The sequence below is a fragment of the Gorilla gorilla genome, chromosome 2 (assembly GCF_029281585.2).
Source record: "Gorilla gorilla gorilla isolate KB3781 chromosome 2, NHGRI_mGorGor1-v2.1_pri, whole genome shotgun sequence".
NCBI classification, from domain to species: domain Eukaryota; kingdom Metazoa; phylum Chordata; class Mammalia; order Primates; family Hominidae; genus Gorilla; species Gorilla gorilla.
Window position 1 is genome coordinate 26,216,879 of NC_086017.1, and position 16,581 is coordinate 26,233,459.

Consider the following 16,581-nt stretch of genomic DNA (forward strand, 5'->3'; position numbering starts at 1 on the left):
AAATACCAGACTGCAATGATTTTGTAAAGTGTAAAATCTAAATCCTTTATAAAAGATGCAGTTAGCAGCACACTCAAATATACAGAAATGTAAACAAGGATAACACAAAAGCTCCGAAGGAGTGAGCCTTCAGAGATCTGCTTTAATAAAGAGGTAAGAGCAATTTGTAATTAGCCTCTCAGTTTGTGATGGTGCATCCAAACTGCTGGAACAAGCAGGTACCCTTGAGGTAAATAAACACTGCCCCTGCAGCATGGCTTACATTATTAATTGGTTTAGCAAGCCTGTAGGCAAACTTAGGCTTAGTTCTTGTTTATCACAAGTTACAAATGTACAGAGCATGAATTAATGATGATGCTTTACTATTCAAAAGCAATAAAGAATGATGCCCACATTCCCAGGCACCATCAGAGTCAGAAAGGGTCACAGAGACTCCTGTGCTTGAAACTTAAAAAATATATCCGTCTGTGTTATTCTTAAGGCATCATAATGAGAAGCTGTCATTGCCCTCTGGGGAGTGTCTTAGAAGTTAGTCAGAGTAGACACTGCATCTCATTCAAACTGGGAAGTCATTGGAAACAAAATTTCTACACCAACTGAATGATGAATAGTTCATCAAAAAACTAACTTTATTTCTACCAGGAATATATTTAAACATTTTCTTTTAAAGTTTTTCCATCTCTTCAGGTGTTCTCCATCTAATTTCTACTCCCTGTACCCTCCATATGACAACCTTTTTCTCTCTGAAGAATCTTTCTAACAGCTCCTTTGACTGCTTTTGCCCAATAACATCCCTACCACCCCATCAATACCACCACTATCACCTTTACCAAGACCATCACTAGTACCCCAATGAATAACACCTCCATCACCCTCATCCCTAACATCTACACTACGAATCTCCCCCCAGCTACCTTTTCAAAACTAGGAATGCTGCTATCAGGCTAACAGAATGAAGATGTAGATTGGGAAGTAATTAATTAGATGGGAAACCTCAGTTTAATTCTATTTTCTCATTATTTCATATGCTAAATTTATAATAATGAATTATTAAAATACTTGACTCTTTTGTCCAACTTACATATCCTGGGTTACTTGTACAGAATACAGTACCACCCCTACAATGGTAATATGCCCTTTTTCTCATTCTTTTAAACACATAAGAAGTCAAAAGTGATCCCACAAATGAATCATTTAAAGTTTAGATTTTTCTCACAACAGATTTTTTCCACTGGAGTGTCAGAAGGCAATGTTTATTTTTAACCTTAAAAGGAAAACAAACTTTGTAAAAATAATAGCCCTTATATTGAGCTCCAATTACAGTTGTTAGTTAAGTGGGAGGACAAAAATAGTTACCAATCAATCAGCAAACACTGCCATACTGGATGAAGAGCAGAGGGAATACTAAGACATACCCAGAAAAATTCACAAATTGAGGGTGTATGGCACCGAAACGCAGCACACCACTATCATAAACCTGAACTAATCAAATAAGGCTCTTTGATAATGAAGGGGAAGTCATTTAAAAGCTGGATTGACCATAGACTCACAGAATATCAGAGCTATAGGCAATCCTAGAGATTAGCATTCTAGTGCAAAGGTTTTTTTTTTTTTTTTTTTTTTTTTTTTTTTTTTTTTTTTTTTTTTTTACGGGGAAGAAAGCTAAGAATTTCAGAAAGTGAAACATCCCACCTAAATGGCTGCCTAAGTTATTAGGTAGTAGGTTTCTTTCACTGGAATCAGGAGAGAATTCTGGAATTGGCTTTAAAGTTCCAGATTTCTTGAGGAGGCAAGTCAGTTTCAATAATTGAGTATCTCATCTCCAAGTGCTTTCTCCCTCCCCGCAGTGTCCTCTAGCCATCTTCAGCCCTGCTGACTCCAATCCTAATGGGACCTGGCTCTTTGAGTGGGAATTCTCCCAAAGGCAGAAAAGGGGAAAACCTTATGTGGGTTGTAATTCTGTCACACTGATTCTCAAAACCCTCAGAAAAGATTTTACATAATCACAAGCAATTAAAATGAAACCTTCCAGTGTCAGGGGAAGATACAGCAGGCAGCCTAACTGCCTGCCAGGATACACTCCATTTCTCAGACAAGACACCCCACCCTCACATGCCATGAGGTTAGTTCAAATTCCCACACTCATTATCTGTGCTGGATCCCAGACAGGAGGTGTCACCGAGGGGGGATGTTCAGCACTTCTGAACACACAGATGGGAAAGTTCAACCTGTGCTGTAAACCAGTCAGCTGCCCCATGTGTTCACTGACGGTGCATAATTGACACGCAAAACATGTTCCAGCTCATAAAAAGTTTACATATATAAGTATATATTACATATATATAAAAGTATATATTACATATATAAGTATATATTACATATATATAAAAGTATATATTATACATACATAAAAGTTATATGTGTATATATGTACACACACACACACACACATATATATATATATATATCATAAATAAAAGTCTGGAAATTTTCCTGGTGATAACAGCAAATTCCATATTTGTAAATGAGTCTGCTGGGACGTATGAAGCATTAACAGGTGATATCCAACCCTCACAAGTCACTTCCAGGGAGGGTTTTTCAACAAGTCCCAACCATGCCAAATACTGAAAAAAGCTACTTGGAGTTGCAAAAAAAAAATGTGTGAGTCTCCTAACCCTCTGTACTTTATCTTCATTGCATCAGTGTTCAAAGCATCTGTTCCCATACAATTCTGAGGCCCTGCAAGCCTTGGAAACACACAGGCTCTTGCTCTTTCATTCTATAAACATTTACTGACCACATGCTAAATGACCTATTCTGAGCTCAGCATCAAACAAACAAAAAAAGACAAGAAACAATACACACAATAAGTAAAAACAGTAACGTGTCTTAAGAGGTGACAAGAACTTTAGGTAAAAGGAAAATAGAGGAGACAAAGGGAGTCCAAAATACTAGGGTAGGGAGTGGCAGGAGGCAAGTTGCTCTTTTAAAGATGGGTGGGAAGGTAAGGTGCACTGAGGTAACCTGGAACGAAGATTTGGAGGAGGTGAAGGAATCAGCCAAGCAGATATCTAGGGATAGATGCACCATAGACATTATGTTTACTGCCAAGAGTGGGACCAATATTCACTAACTACAGCATAAAACTCCAATGCACATAAGCCAGAAAGTGAAATACACTACTTATAAACACTCATACACTATACAGCCTGGATATAACCTAGTGATCTCCTGGATTTTACCCCCTAAAATGTTATTTCTCAAAAATGAGGGAATTGCTCTGACATTTACATACGTTCAAGATCTCTCACAATATAAGGACTCCCTCAGTTACTTTATTTTGAACAGCAAGATGCTTATTGGGGAAAACATATTCAAAGCTACTTTGGGACATTTATTGAAATAAGCTGATGGACTTTTTTTTTTAATTTTTTTTTTTTTTTCAGATGGAGTCTTGCTTTCTCACCCAGGCTGTAGTGCAGTGGCATGGTCTTGGCTTACTGCCAGCTCCACCTCCTGGGTTCACTCCATTCTCCTGCCTCAGCCTCCCAAGTAGGTGGGACTACAGGTGCCTGCCACCACACCCGGCTAATTTTTTTGTATTTTTAGTATAGACAGGGTTTCACCGTGTTAGCCAGGATCATCTCGATCTCCTGACCTCGTGATCTGCCTGCCTCGGCTTCCCAAAGTGCCAGGATTACAGGTGTGAGCCACCGCACCCGGCCAGACTTTTTTTTAAGGAGGAAAATAAATCTAAGAAAAATTTAAAATAATTCCTACAACATGGAAAACAATTTGGGGTGCTATAGTAGGTAATCTTCTTAAAGATGGCTTTAAAAAAAGCAATGCAGGGCTGGGCATCGTGGCTCATACCTGTAATCCCAGTACTTTGGGAGGCTGGGATGGGAGGATCACTTGAGGCCAGAAAGGCATCTGAGACCAGCCTGGGTAACATAGCATGACCCCATCTCTATAAAAAAAATCTTAAAAAAATTAGCTGGGTGTGGTGGTGCACACCCGTAATCCTAGCTGCTTGGGAGGCTGAGCAGGGAGGATGGCTTGAGCTCAGGGTTTGAAGCTGTAGTGAGCTATGACTGCACCACTGCACTCTAGCTTGGGCAACACAGTGAGACCCTGTCCCTTAAAAACAAACAAACAAACAAAAAACAAAGCAATGCAGGAATTCTACACACAAATGAACACCAATGAACCACTGTGACATAAATGAATCTCACAGACACAGTGCTGAGCAAAAGACACCATTTATACAAACAGGCGAAGCCACCCTTTGGTATTAGAAGTTAGAGAGGTTTCCCTTGGAAGGGGAGTGGGGAATTGTGGGCATGGCTACAGGAAGGGTTCAGGCTGTTGCTCCTGCTCTATTAATATTTCTGGAGTGTTGGTTACTCAGGTGTGTTCATTTTGTGCTAACTCATTGAGCTGTACACTTATGATTTATGCACTGTCCTGTACTGATGTTATCTTCAATGAAAAGAGGTGTTTTCTATTTTTTTTAAGAGCAATGTGAAGTGTTTCCATTATGGAGATTTCTTATTGACATATGAGCTGGACAAGAAAAATCAACTCTCCTAATGTTATGTGAATGAGCACTTATGACTCAGAATTTCCAGAGATAGCATCATTTATGAATTTTAAAAGTGCTGAATCCCAAACAATTTGGAAGAAAGTAAATAGGATGAGCTTGAAACTGTGTTAGATGGCCCTGAAAATCATGCTGGTGATGATAAAGGAAACCAAGTGCAATAATACATGAAAAAAATAGTACAGAAATAAAACTGTTCCATGAGATATAAACACAGGGGAAAAGCACCATTTCCAAGTTTATACAATTTATATAATTTAAAATATGCATGTGCAATTAAATTAATATTATAAGCAGAAATTATTTCAAATATATTCCTCAAATGTTATATGCCAAAGTTGGCCCCAAACTTTTAAAATGTTTTTCATGGGAAAGATAGGAGATTGTCTTTTAGATCTTGGCATATATGCCTTATATTGCTCTGTGCTCTGCCTCCCCTTATGACTGAGAAGACTCAATCACAAATGCTTTGTATCAACTTAGAAATTATGAAAAACTGAAAATTGTTTAAATAAATGAATTCTACTAAAATATGCTGTCCAAGATAGTAGCCATTCGCCACATGTGGTTATCAAGCACTTAAAATACGACTCACGAGACCAAGGAGCGGAATTTTTTTTTTTTTAAAGAGACAGGGTATCACTCTGTTGCCCAGGCTGGAGTGCAGTGGTGTGATCATAGCTCACTGTAACTTTGAACTCCCGGAATCAAGAGATCCACCCCCCTCGGCCTCCTGAGTGGCTGGGATTACAGACATGCACCACCATGCTGAGCTAATTTTATTTTTATTTTTGTAGAGACAGGGTCTTGCTATGTTGCCCAGAATGGTCTCAAACTCCTGGCCTTAAGCAATCTTCCTGCCTCTAATTTTAATTTTAAAATGAAAGCAATATGAAATATTTTTCTGTTAAGTACAACTTTACTTTGTAGAATATTTCGCTTCAATTATTGAAAAGTTAGCATCCAAATTGAGATGTGATTTAAGTGACACCAGATTTTCAAGACTTTGGCCTCCCAAAATGCTGGGATTATAAGTGTGAAAATCTGATGTCACTTGAAGCCTTGAAAGAAACCTGTAAAAACTTGTAAAAAATTTTTTAAAAAGTAAAATATCTCATTATATGTTGAAAAGATACTATTTTGGATATATTGGGTTAAATAAGACTTATTACTAAAGTTAATTTCACTCTTGTTTTTACTTAACATGACTATTAGATTTAAAATATACATAGATGGTTCACTTTATAAGACAGAGTTGCTAAGGAATAAAATGCCATTTTTGATCAGAGACCTCAGGGGAAAGATAAAAGAAAGAAAAATCAAACCTGGAAAGACTGATATTTGAAGATCTGATTAACAGCTATGGCAGAAAAAGTCCAGGAGTCAGGAGAAATATGAGAAAGCAGAAAGGAAAGGGAGAAACCAGTGCATCTTTTTTTAAATTTTTAGAATTAAAAAAAATTTTTTTTAGAAACAGGATTTTTCTCTGTCACCCAGGCTGGAGTGCAGCAGCGTGATCCTAGCTCAGCTAGTGCACCTCTTGAGAGAAAGTGGTCAGGTTACCCGGGGCTGATCCAGACAGCACAGCAAATTCTATCTACAATTCCACACTGTCAACAAATCCAATTGACCTAGTTTTTGCTAGGTGTTAGAAGATTGCTATATCTGTTATTAAAGACACAAGAAGAATGGCAGAAGTGCCGAGCACGTCTTTCTAGAGTGAAAAAAAGAGAGGAGGGAGTTTTTAATTGCTCTGCTCCAAATCTTTCCCTCCATTAGAGGTTTCATTGAGGATTAGAAAACACACAGTTACACCAAATGCCTGGGACAGGAAGATTTGTTTTAACGGAACCAAGAAAATGCAATAAAGTACTAGATTCATTTGAATCTATGGCAATTTTGTACTTTTGTAAACAGCCAGGATTAGTACTCATTTTAAAAAGAGGACTGAGCGCAGTGGCTCACACCTGTAATCCTAGCACTTTGGGAAGCTGAGGTGGGCGGATCACCTGAGGTCAGGAGTTTGAGACCAGCCTGGCCAACATGGCGAAATCCCGTTTCCACTAAAAATACAAAAATTAGCTGGGCGTGGTGGCAGGTGCCTGTAATCCCAGCTACTTGGGAGGCTGAGGCAGGAGAATCGCTTGAACCTGGGAGGCAGAGGTTGCAGTGAACTGAGATTTCACCATTGCACTCCAGCCTGGGCAACAAGAGTGAAATTGTCTCCAAAAAAAAAAAAAAAAAAAAAAAAAGAGAGAAGAAAACCTGTCACAGATGAATGGATGAAAAATTGTAAGAGGTATATGTGTGTGTGTGTAATGGAATATTATTCAGCCTTAAAAAATATCTTGCCATTTACAACATGGATAAACCTAGAGGACATTATGCTAAGTGAAATAAGGCAGACACGAAAAGAAAAATAGTGCATGATCTCACTTATATGTGGAATCAAAAAAAAAAAAGAAAACATCAAATACATAGAAACAATAAAACACTGGTTACTAGGGCAGAAAGGAAATGGGGAGATGTAGGTCAAAGGGTACGAAATTGAAGATATGCAGGATGAATAAGTCTGGAGATCTAATGCACAGCATGAGGACTACAGTTAATAATATTTTATTGTATACTGGAAATTTGCTGAGAGATTTTAGGCGCTCTTACCGCAAAAATGGTAACTATGCAAGATATATTAATTTGCTTAACTACAGTAACCATTTCACTATGTGTATCAAACAGCATGCTGTAAACCTTAAATATGTACAATAAAAATAAAACTTAAAAATAAATAGAAAAGAGAGAAGAAACTGACCACACTCCCGCCCACCCCACTGACTACCTGTGATTTTTCCATGATTGGTAGGTGGTCAATAGATTCATCATTGATTTGGTACATTTTCCGAAGTATGTGCTATGGTATAGATAGGTATTTGGTCTCGGTTTCTCTCTCCCTCTCTCTCTCTCTCTTTCTTTCTTTCTCTCACCTTGAAAAATAGAGCGGTATTTGGAGAGGAGGAAAAGCCAGGAGAAAGTTCTCAGGTCATTTTGAAGAATGCCAAGTTAAACCAAGCAAGCAAGTTTTGCACCCGGGACCTCTTCAGAGCCTTGACTCTTTTAAGAAGCATCATGGGCCGGGCACGGTGGCTCACGCCTGTAATCCCAGCACTTTGGGAGGCTGAGGCAGGTGGATCTCGAGGTCAGGAGTTGGAGACCAGCCTGCCCAAAATGGTGAAACCCTGTCTCTACTAAAAATACAAAAAAATTAGCTGGGCGTGGTGGCGGGCGCCTGTAATCCCAGCTACTCGGGAGGCTGAGGCAGCAGAATGGCTTGAACCTGGGAGGTGGAGGTTGCAGTAAGCTGAGATCGCACCACTGCACTCCAGCCTGGGTGACAGAGAAAGACTGTCTCCAAAAAAAAAAAAAAAAAAAAAAAAAGCATCATGACTCTCCAAGAGGGCTTACTTACAATGTGTGTGCCTCTGAAACATACTGGAGAAGGAAAACTCTTACCCAGCAGCATTCCAGGGAGGGTGCAATCAAGAGCCATTGGCTTGGATGGAAAACAGAAACTCCAAATCTTCAGCCCTTTAGGCTTCACTCTTGGCCAAAAACAAACATGACTGTCTGCTGTGAGCAAGAATGGTTCAGAGACAACAGGAGCCAGAAGCTGTGGGCTGCCCCAGCTCATCCACTGCCAGTCTACTTTGGGACCCATCTCAATAGGGTAGGGACAAGGTAACATCCAGGTGCCCCATGGCCACAGCCAGGTCCGGGAGAAGCAGCTGCTCACCCCTCACCTTCAGGAGCTCCCAGGTTGGCCTACAATCAACCCAAAACACCAGGCCTCAGGCAAAGTCATGTCAGCCTTGATACCATCAACCTCCTAGCAACAAGCGGAATGGAGACATCCCCTGGGTGGCTGGAAAGTCACCTTGAGATGACACAGTGTTATGCCCAGGCCCAGTCTCTCCCTGGAACAAAGCATTCCTGGTCACACAGCTGCCACCTGCCCTTGGTTACCTTCTGCTTCTCCTCTGGTCATCTGCCTCATGCACTAGCTCTAGAATAGTTTTACTTCCTTGGATGTGGGGTAATTTCTCTGCAGTGACGACAAAGGAGTACAGGCCTCACAGCAGCCACAGGCTGTCCACAGAGCTAACAATAGGCCACTTGTCTATTCTGTGCACATTTTTTAGGGATCCCAAGTTGTTATTTCTTTCTGATTTAACTATAAGTCATTTTATTATTATTTCATACGTGCTCCAAATGCTAAAAATTACATAAAATTTTAATGCTTTACATGGGCAAGATCTAATTCCCTGGTCAGATATTAAAACCAATTGCTCAATAAAAAATTATATTAAGGAGAACAATGAAGATAATTCAGCAAACCCATGAGAAAAAAAAAGAACATCTTAAAATTTTAAATTTTAAAAAAACAACCTCAGAACTATCCTAGGACTAAGGCAAAAACACACAAGACCTCTATGGGATAAATGGCAGCGTTTTTTAATTGTACCCCAAAAACATTTTGGATCATGCCTCACAAAAATATGCTTCTGTGGAGGTTGCCAGTGACTTCATGGCCACTCCAGCAATGGCTGTTTCTGACATTAGTCTTAGGGGTTAGTGGAAAGGGCTGATAACTCCTCCATCGCTGAAATGCCCTCTTCCCCTGGCCTCCATCCCCCACACTCAGCAAGTTTCACTCTGACCTCTCTGGCTACTTACTTTTTCTTTTCTCTGAATGCTGGAATTCCCCTGGGCTCAGCCCTAAGGCCTTTTTCCTTCACACCCTCCCTTCCTTCCTGGGCGATTTCATCCATGACCGTGGTTTCAGTTACCATCTGCCAGCAGGCGTCTCCAGCCCAGATCTCTGCACAGAGCTCCTGAAGCACAGATGCCACAGCTCATTCTGCAGTCATCCTTATCTCAGCAAAGGGCCCATTAATCCAACTGCAGGAGCCAAACCAGCCTTGTCCTCTCCCTCTCCACGGTGCCTCATTACCCCATCCAGAAGCAACCCTGGTGGTCTGCCTGGCTCAATATTTCTTCGATCTACCTCTCTACATCTCCATCAAGACGCTCCACCTAAACTAAGTGACGATCTCTTGTCTATGAAGAGCTACTCCAACAGGGTCCTAACCACACCCACTCTTGACCCACAAGCCAGTCACTAACCTGCAGCCATTCTGATCTTTCCAAAGTATACATTTAGGAATCATTCTCCAGCTGCTCCTGAAAGCCCTCCAGCAGCTTTGCACTACACTTAGGATAAAGGGCCCCATCCTCAGCCTGGCCTGCAGGGCTGTATGGGGACCCGACTCACTCTCCAGCCTCACTCCACCTCACTCGCCCCTCTGTCATTTGCAGGCAAGACACAGTGAACTCCCTTCTGCTCCTCAAACCAAACTTACTCCCTCCCACCTTGGCTTTGTGTGAGCTGCTCCAGGAGTCCCCACCACCTCCACCCTCCCTCCCCTGTTGACCCTCAGATCTTGGTATGTACACTTCATGGAGCACTCCCCCAACACCGCCAGCTTGGGGCAGGCCCCTTGCCATGTTCTACTCGACAGCGCTCACCCATCTGTGATCCTACAACCCTCATGTGCCCATCTGCTCTGTGTCTGTGCCCTCAGCTAGACTCTAAGTTTCACGTGTCCAGGGCATTACCTAGACCGGCTTACTAAAGTATTCCCAAACACTACCAGCAAAGATCTGTTCAAAGAAATGTGAACAAAACCTGACCCACTGATGCTGGACAGTAGATTCCCTCAGAGGGAGAAAATGAAGCACAAGAATGTATCTCCTTTTTTGGGGAGTGATTGAGACAAGCGTATGACCCCTTCCCTCCCTCCGGCTTAAATTAACTTCAGCTAACCTCTCTGGACAGAACAGGAAGATCACAGGCTAATAAAAATAGCAAGAGGACAGAGGATCAAGAGAGGCCAGGGTGGGAGAGGAACTTCATAAGAAAACAGCGGCCTCCAGGCAGTAGCTCCTGCATTTTTTCCTCCATTAGGAACATCTAAGCCTGTAACCTTCCTCCTCCCTCCCCTGCCAGCATCAAAGGAGGGGATGCCCATTACCTTGTGCCCCTCCCACCTCGCCCCGCCTGGAACCTGCCTCCATCTTTTATCACCTCTTCTCTCCCAATACCTTTCAGCTGAAAAAAATGTTCAAATCTTCCAGGCATGGTGGCTCATGCCTGGAATCCCAACACTTTGAAAAGCCAATGGGGGCCGATCGCTTGAGCCCAGGAATTCAAGACCAACCTGGTAAAACCTTGTTGGTTTGACACCACATGGTGAAGCCCTGTCTGTAACAAAATTAGCTGGCCATGGTGGCTTGTGCCTGTAATCCCAGCTACTTGGGAGGCTGAGGCAGGAGGACCATCTGAGCCTGGGTAGGTCGAGGCTTCAGTGAGCTGTTATTGTGCCACTGTACTCCAGCCTGGGCAACGGAATGGAGCCGTGTTTCAAAAAAAAAAAAAAAAAAAAAAAGACGGTGTGGGGATCTCAAATCTCCTAAAGTAAACTGCTCTTCTGTCCTTCTAAACACATTTACTTAAGCCCATGGCAGGAAGACCTCTGCCTGTTTTATACTATGACAACTGCTCTTGCAAGACTTACCCGTGGCATCCAGTGGCCAAACCCAGTGGGCCCCTCCCACTTGACCTCCTCCCAGCTTTTGATACTATTCTCCATCTCTTCTCAAAGCATGCTCTTCCCCTGGATTCTGTAACATCACACTCTTCTTTTCCTCCCTCTACCTTGGAAAAGTGCTATTTTTCTTTCTCTGGATGTTACCAAAGTATATCTCCGTTATGAATTGGCAAAAAACTGGTCCTTCACCACAGATAGCGTGAGACAAACTGGTCCAGATCTTGCAGTCTTTTTAATAGATCTGTCTGCTTACGCTGAAAAACCAAGAAACCTCACAAGAAAATATAAACTTAACTTCTCTAAAACAAAGCCAGCCAGGTGCCCAACCAAACAACAGATCTTGCAATTTTGGGTCCATATTTCCACCAGGCATCAGAGAGCGGAGGCTCAGTGGAAACTGCCCCTTGAGATGGGCATGTGCCACTGGATGACCATCCTTACCACCATTCTTGCCTGCTCTCAGGGTTGACACCTCAGACACCCACATCTCTGTTCCTGGCTTTCTTGCAAGTCCCAGCCCAACAACCACAGCTGCCTTCTGGAATGTTCCCTGAGTGTCCCCCTGACCCCTCAAGTCTTCATACAACCATCCCCATTCTCATCACCTCTCTGCCCCCAGGGCTCCTCATGCTGTGTTCTTGGTCCTTACAGATGACCCCATCTCACACCTGAGTCACCCAGGTGTCATCCTTGGCACCTCTCTCTCCTTCAATGACACGAAGGTTTAGTGAGTATTCCTCTTTCTCTTTCAATGTATCCATTAACTCGATGCTTATGTATTAAGTCCTGAAGATACAACAGTGAGCAGGGTACCCCATTGCCCCCTGCAAGGCCTGCGCCAGCCGCCAGCTCACTGTCTTCCACTCTGAAGACACATTCATTGCTGGGATGACACTCCATTTTCTGCCTTTACTTCCCCTCAACACCCCCCCTCCCCAGGTTCATCTTTTTTAAATGTCACTATTCTCTTGGTTTGTGGGTGGGTTCTGGTGCAGCAAGCACAGGAGAGCCTTTTTAACATAATTTTCATTTCACTCTGAATCGGCATCTTACCCTAATTAAAATTAGACTCTCTGCACCACACTTGTAGAAATGAAACTCTGAATACTCAACAATCAGCCAGAAAGTAAATGATGAGTCATTTACATAACAGGCAAAATTTCATCATCCCGGAGATTTGGGATATTCTGTTTCATTAAAAGAAGCCATTGAGATTTTTCCATCTGTCAAGGTGCTTTCTTTAGGTTGAGGCATAAGTAGCATCATTTGGTTTTCTGAAGGACAATGTACTCGGTTTAATCCAGGACAGTACACTCATTGAGTGGGACCAGCCGCCCCTCAACGGTCTTCATTGCAAAGGCTCAGTGGGCCAGTGCAAGATGAACCTAGTTCTTAAGGAGATCAGGGAGGTCAGGAGCTCCATCACAAAAGGGAGTCAACTTGGGGAACAGAGCCCAGAGCTGAGGGCCTGAAGGCAAAGGCCCCCATGTCTTGTCTGGACAAGGGCAGGGAGCGTGGCTTTCTCCCGCAGGCAGGACGAGGCAATTTCCATCAGCAGAACCTGGGCGGCAAAGGCCTGGAGCCCATCCTTCACTGAGGGGACGCCTTCAAGGCACTCCAACATCTGACCCCATGTACCCAACACGCGTTATGGCCATTTGCCTCCTATGCTCAACCTCACATTCTGGCTCTGACAGCCTCCACCTCTGTCCAGAAAGGGACAAGCTATACAGGAGAGGTAGCATGGCCAAGTGCTCAAGAACACGGTCCCTGGGTCCAACAGGCTGGGTTCATATCTCAGTCCTGCCATGCGCAGTTATAACATTGGGCAAACTGCATAGCTTCTCTGTGTCTCAGTTTCTTCATCTGTCAAATGAGGATAAGTCTTCACAGGCATGAGATGAGGGTTAAGGGTAGAGTAGACATGAGCACTTCAGCATAAGGTTTGCCTAACGCATGAGGATTCCCTCTGCAGAGTAAAATCTTATTTTAAATTTAAATAAACCATAGATACACAAACATGGGCCAGCAGCATACGAGAGAGAGACAGACAGAGACAGAGAGACACACACACACACATATATAATATATATTTTATATATTACCTATATAATATATCTTTTATATATTACCTATATTATATTTTATATATTACCTATATAATATATATTTTATATATTACCTATATAATATATATTTTATATATTACCTATATAATATATATTTTATTACCTATATAATATATATTTTATTTATTACCTATATAATATATATTTTATTTATTACCTATATAATATATATTTTATATATTATCTATATAATATATATTTTATTTATTATATATAGATAATATATATTTTATATATTATATATAGATAATATATATATATTTTGTTTTTCTCCTGGTTTCCTGTATTTCTTCCTTGGGACTCCATGCCATGCCCTACATCTTTACAGTAAACCCGCCTGACTCACTAGAGCTCGCCAGACTAAGGCTCTGCTCCACATAATCAAAGGAAGCCCACCCAGAACAGCCTTCCTTCTCTTTTGTCCAACCCACACTCAAGTCAAACATGACTTGGCTCTTCCTCAGCCTTATGCCTTCAACCCATGCTCCTGTCCATGCCAGCAACGGCACAGAGCTGCCCACCTCGCCTCTCAGCCTCCTCCAGTCTCAGTTCCTCACTTTGCAGAGCCCTCGTTCCACACCTCTCCGAAGCTCTCTCCAGTCCACCTAGCCAAAGAAGCTTCTGGCCACTCTGAAGCCCCTTGGCTGCCCACTCGTGCCTCTCCTATGGAGGGTCTAATCCAGGCTCCATCATTTAGCAGTTCCAGACCCTGGACAAAGCCCTCTGCCTCTTGAGCTTAATTTCCTGGTGTCTAGAAGGGAGACTCCACGGCCATTCTGGTCTCTCAAATGGAACTTTTGAGAGACCAGAAGTACATGCCAGAAAATGCGCACAATGACTGAAAACTTCAAAGTGCTCTCCAAACTGTAGACCTTTCCCATAGACGCTCTCATGAATGAACAGCAATTTGAAGATGAACACATAGGCTGTTCATTCTGTGTCACTCTGCCTGCTTTACAATCCTCTGGGAGCCCTGAAGAGTGGGAAATTCCAGAGGCCCCCATGGACCTGCCAGCCACACAGTCTCCAGGTGCACCTGATGGGCTGGTTGAGCCCTCGTCCCAAAGGAATTCTGGCAGCACCATCACTCTGTCACAGCTTCTCAATTTTTCATCCCTCGAGCATTCGGCTCTAGGACTTAGAAAACAAGTCTCTCTAAGTCTGCCCATAGCTCTGCATTTTAAATGTTCTGTGGTCCATAATAACTTACATAAAAGGCCAATAGGATGGAACACAGCAGGACACAACAGGAGAAAACAAAATGCAGTAACGTAGATTTCATTTGACCAGCTAGAGCACTCAGAGAAACTGGCAGACCACACCAAAAGGAATGGAGTCATCATCATCTTTACACAACTCCCTTCACACTCTGAAAAGTCATGATGGAGAGAGGCATAAATTACGGCATCTTCAGCTAATTTTACATGACACAGACACAGATGACTTTACTTTTCCTAATTGTGAGAAATAATGAAATCTTCTCTCCCTCCTTCTATCCGTGTCCTCTATCCAAAGGTTCTGCTAATTTAAAACATTTGGTGGAAAAATAATACTGGGGCATATTGTTCTTATGAAAAAATCTAATCCTTTTGAGTTTAATTCTAATATGCAGAGAAGAATATGAACCTGTCCTGCATGATGGTACTATGACAAAACGAGTTAATTACCATCTCATCCTAAGATGAATCTACTTGTCATAGGAACGGGAGCTATTATTTCACATAAAATAATGACCCAGATAAAAATGACTGCAAGCTGAGGCAGCCAATGACACAGCTTCATCTTGACCTAACTGAGCTGCAATTAACAAGTGTCACCACTACATATATATAAATAGGGCCAAAGCTATTCATTAAATATTTGCAGTGAAAAAAACCACAAATGGTTTTTAGCATACTTCTTCCTGGGAAGCACCTGTGGTCTTCTACCTGGTGTGATGACAGAAAAATTTACACGTGTAAAATTCAGCCATCAGTTGGAATAGCCATGGGTGTTGGAGAGGTACGTGGAATTGTCCTCTGCTCTTTGCACACAGAGGTGATATTTTCTTTAGAAATTATGGCCAGCAACAGAAAAGAGGAGCAGGGAGAAGGGGGCCCAGTCCCATTATTTTGTCCCACTTCTTGTTGTCATGGCAACTGGACTAGAAACTAAAGCCACAGCCAGCAATGACAGAGAGAAATGCTGGGTCTTTCCAAGTCCAGCCCTGTCCACTAACAGACAATGCGGGGGCAAACGGTGGGGCAACCTCAACACACCTGGCTCCTCCAAGGCAGGAATGACCATAAGCCACATTTCTGTTTAGAGGAGCAGAGATGGAACTCTGGGATAGACATCTGGAGACACTGCAGGTCAGAAATCTCACTGCTGCCCTGGTGTGCAAGCTGTCCAGTCTGTCTTCTTATTTAAAAACCAAGTGTATGACAGGAGCAGGATGATACAATGGGCTTTAAAGCCTATTTTCAAAACGTTAAGAACAGAATTCTTATACTATAAGTCTTCACTTAATGTTGTCAATTGGTTCTTGGAAACTGAGACTTTGAGCAAAATGACAAATGAAACCAATTTTCTTCTCAAGGTTAAAACTAAATGACACTGAATGAAATTGAGGACCTGCTGTATGCTGTTTCACTAAAAGTCAGTTTCTAAGAACCTACACAGTGTTAAGGACTTATACAAACACAGAATGAGCAGGTGTCATTTACTTCATAAATTATCTAATGAATCATCAGATACACATGTGCATACACACATCTATAATCAGTGGAAAAAAAAGAATGCTGGCATAAAAGTTAAGATAAAAACTGGCTAATGTCCTTCAGGGCATAAAAACCCTAACTTTGAGGGCACTTTCCACCGGACAGATGGACATCTCCACTTGGGTACTACAGAAACAACACCCCAGTAGCTCGCAAATCGGGCTGTTTCCTGAAGAACTGAGGCAGGACCACTGCAATGGGTCAGTCACGCAATGACCTAATTTGGTTAAGACAAAGTCACCAACTCATATCAACTCATATGTTTTCTTTCTTTTAAGAGACTGGGTCTCACTCTGTCAGCCAGGCTGGAGTGCAGTGGTGCAATCATAGCTCACTGTGGTCTCAAACTCCTGGGCTCGAGCAATTCTCCCACCTCAGCCTCTAGAGTAGCTAGGACTATAGTCAAGCACCACCATGCTCGGCTTTTT

General features: G+C 42.2%; 1 protein-coding gene across 5 annotated transcripts in view; it reads right to left on the minus strand.

Moving 5' to 3' along the window:
• RFTN1 (raftlin, lipid raft linker 1) overlaps positions 1-16,581 on the minus strand; it is a 207,576-nt gene that overhangs the window by 74,307 nt on the left and 116,688 nt on the right. The window lies entirely within an intron of this gene.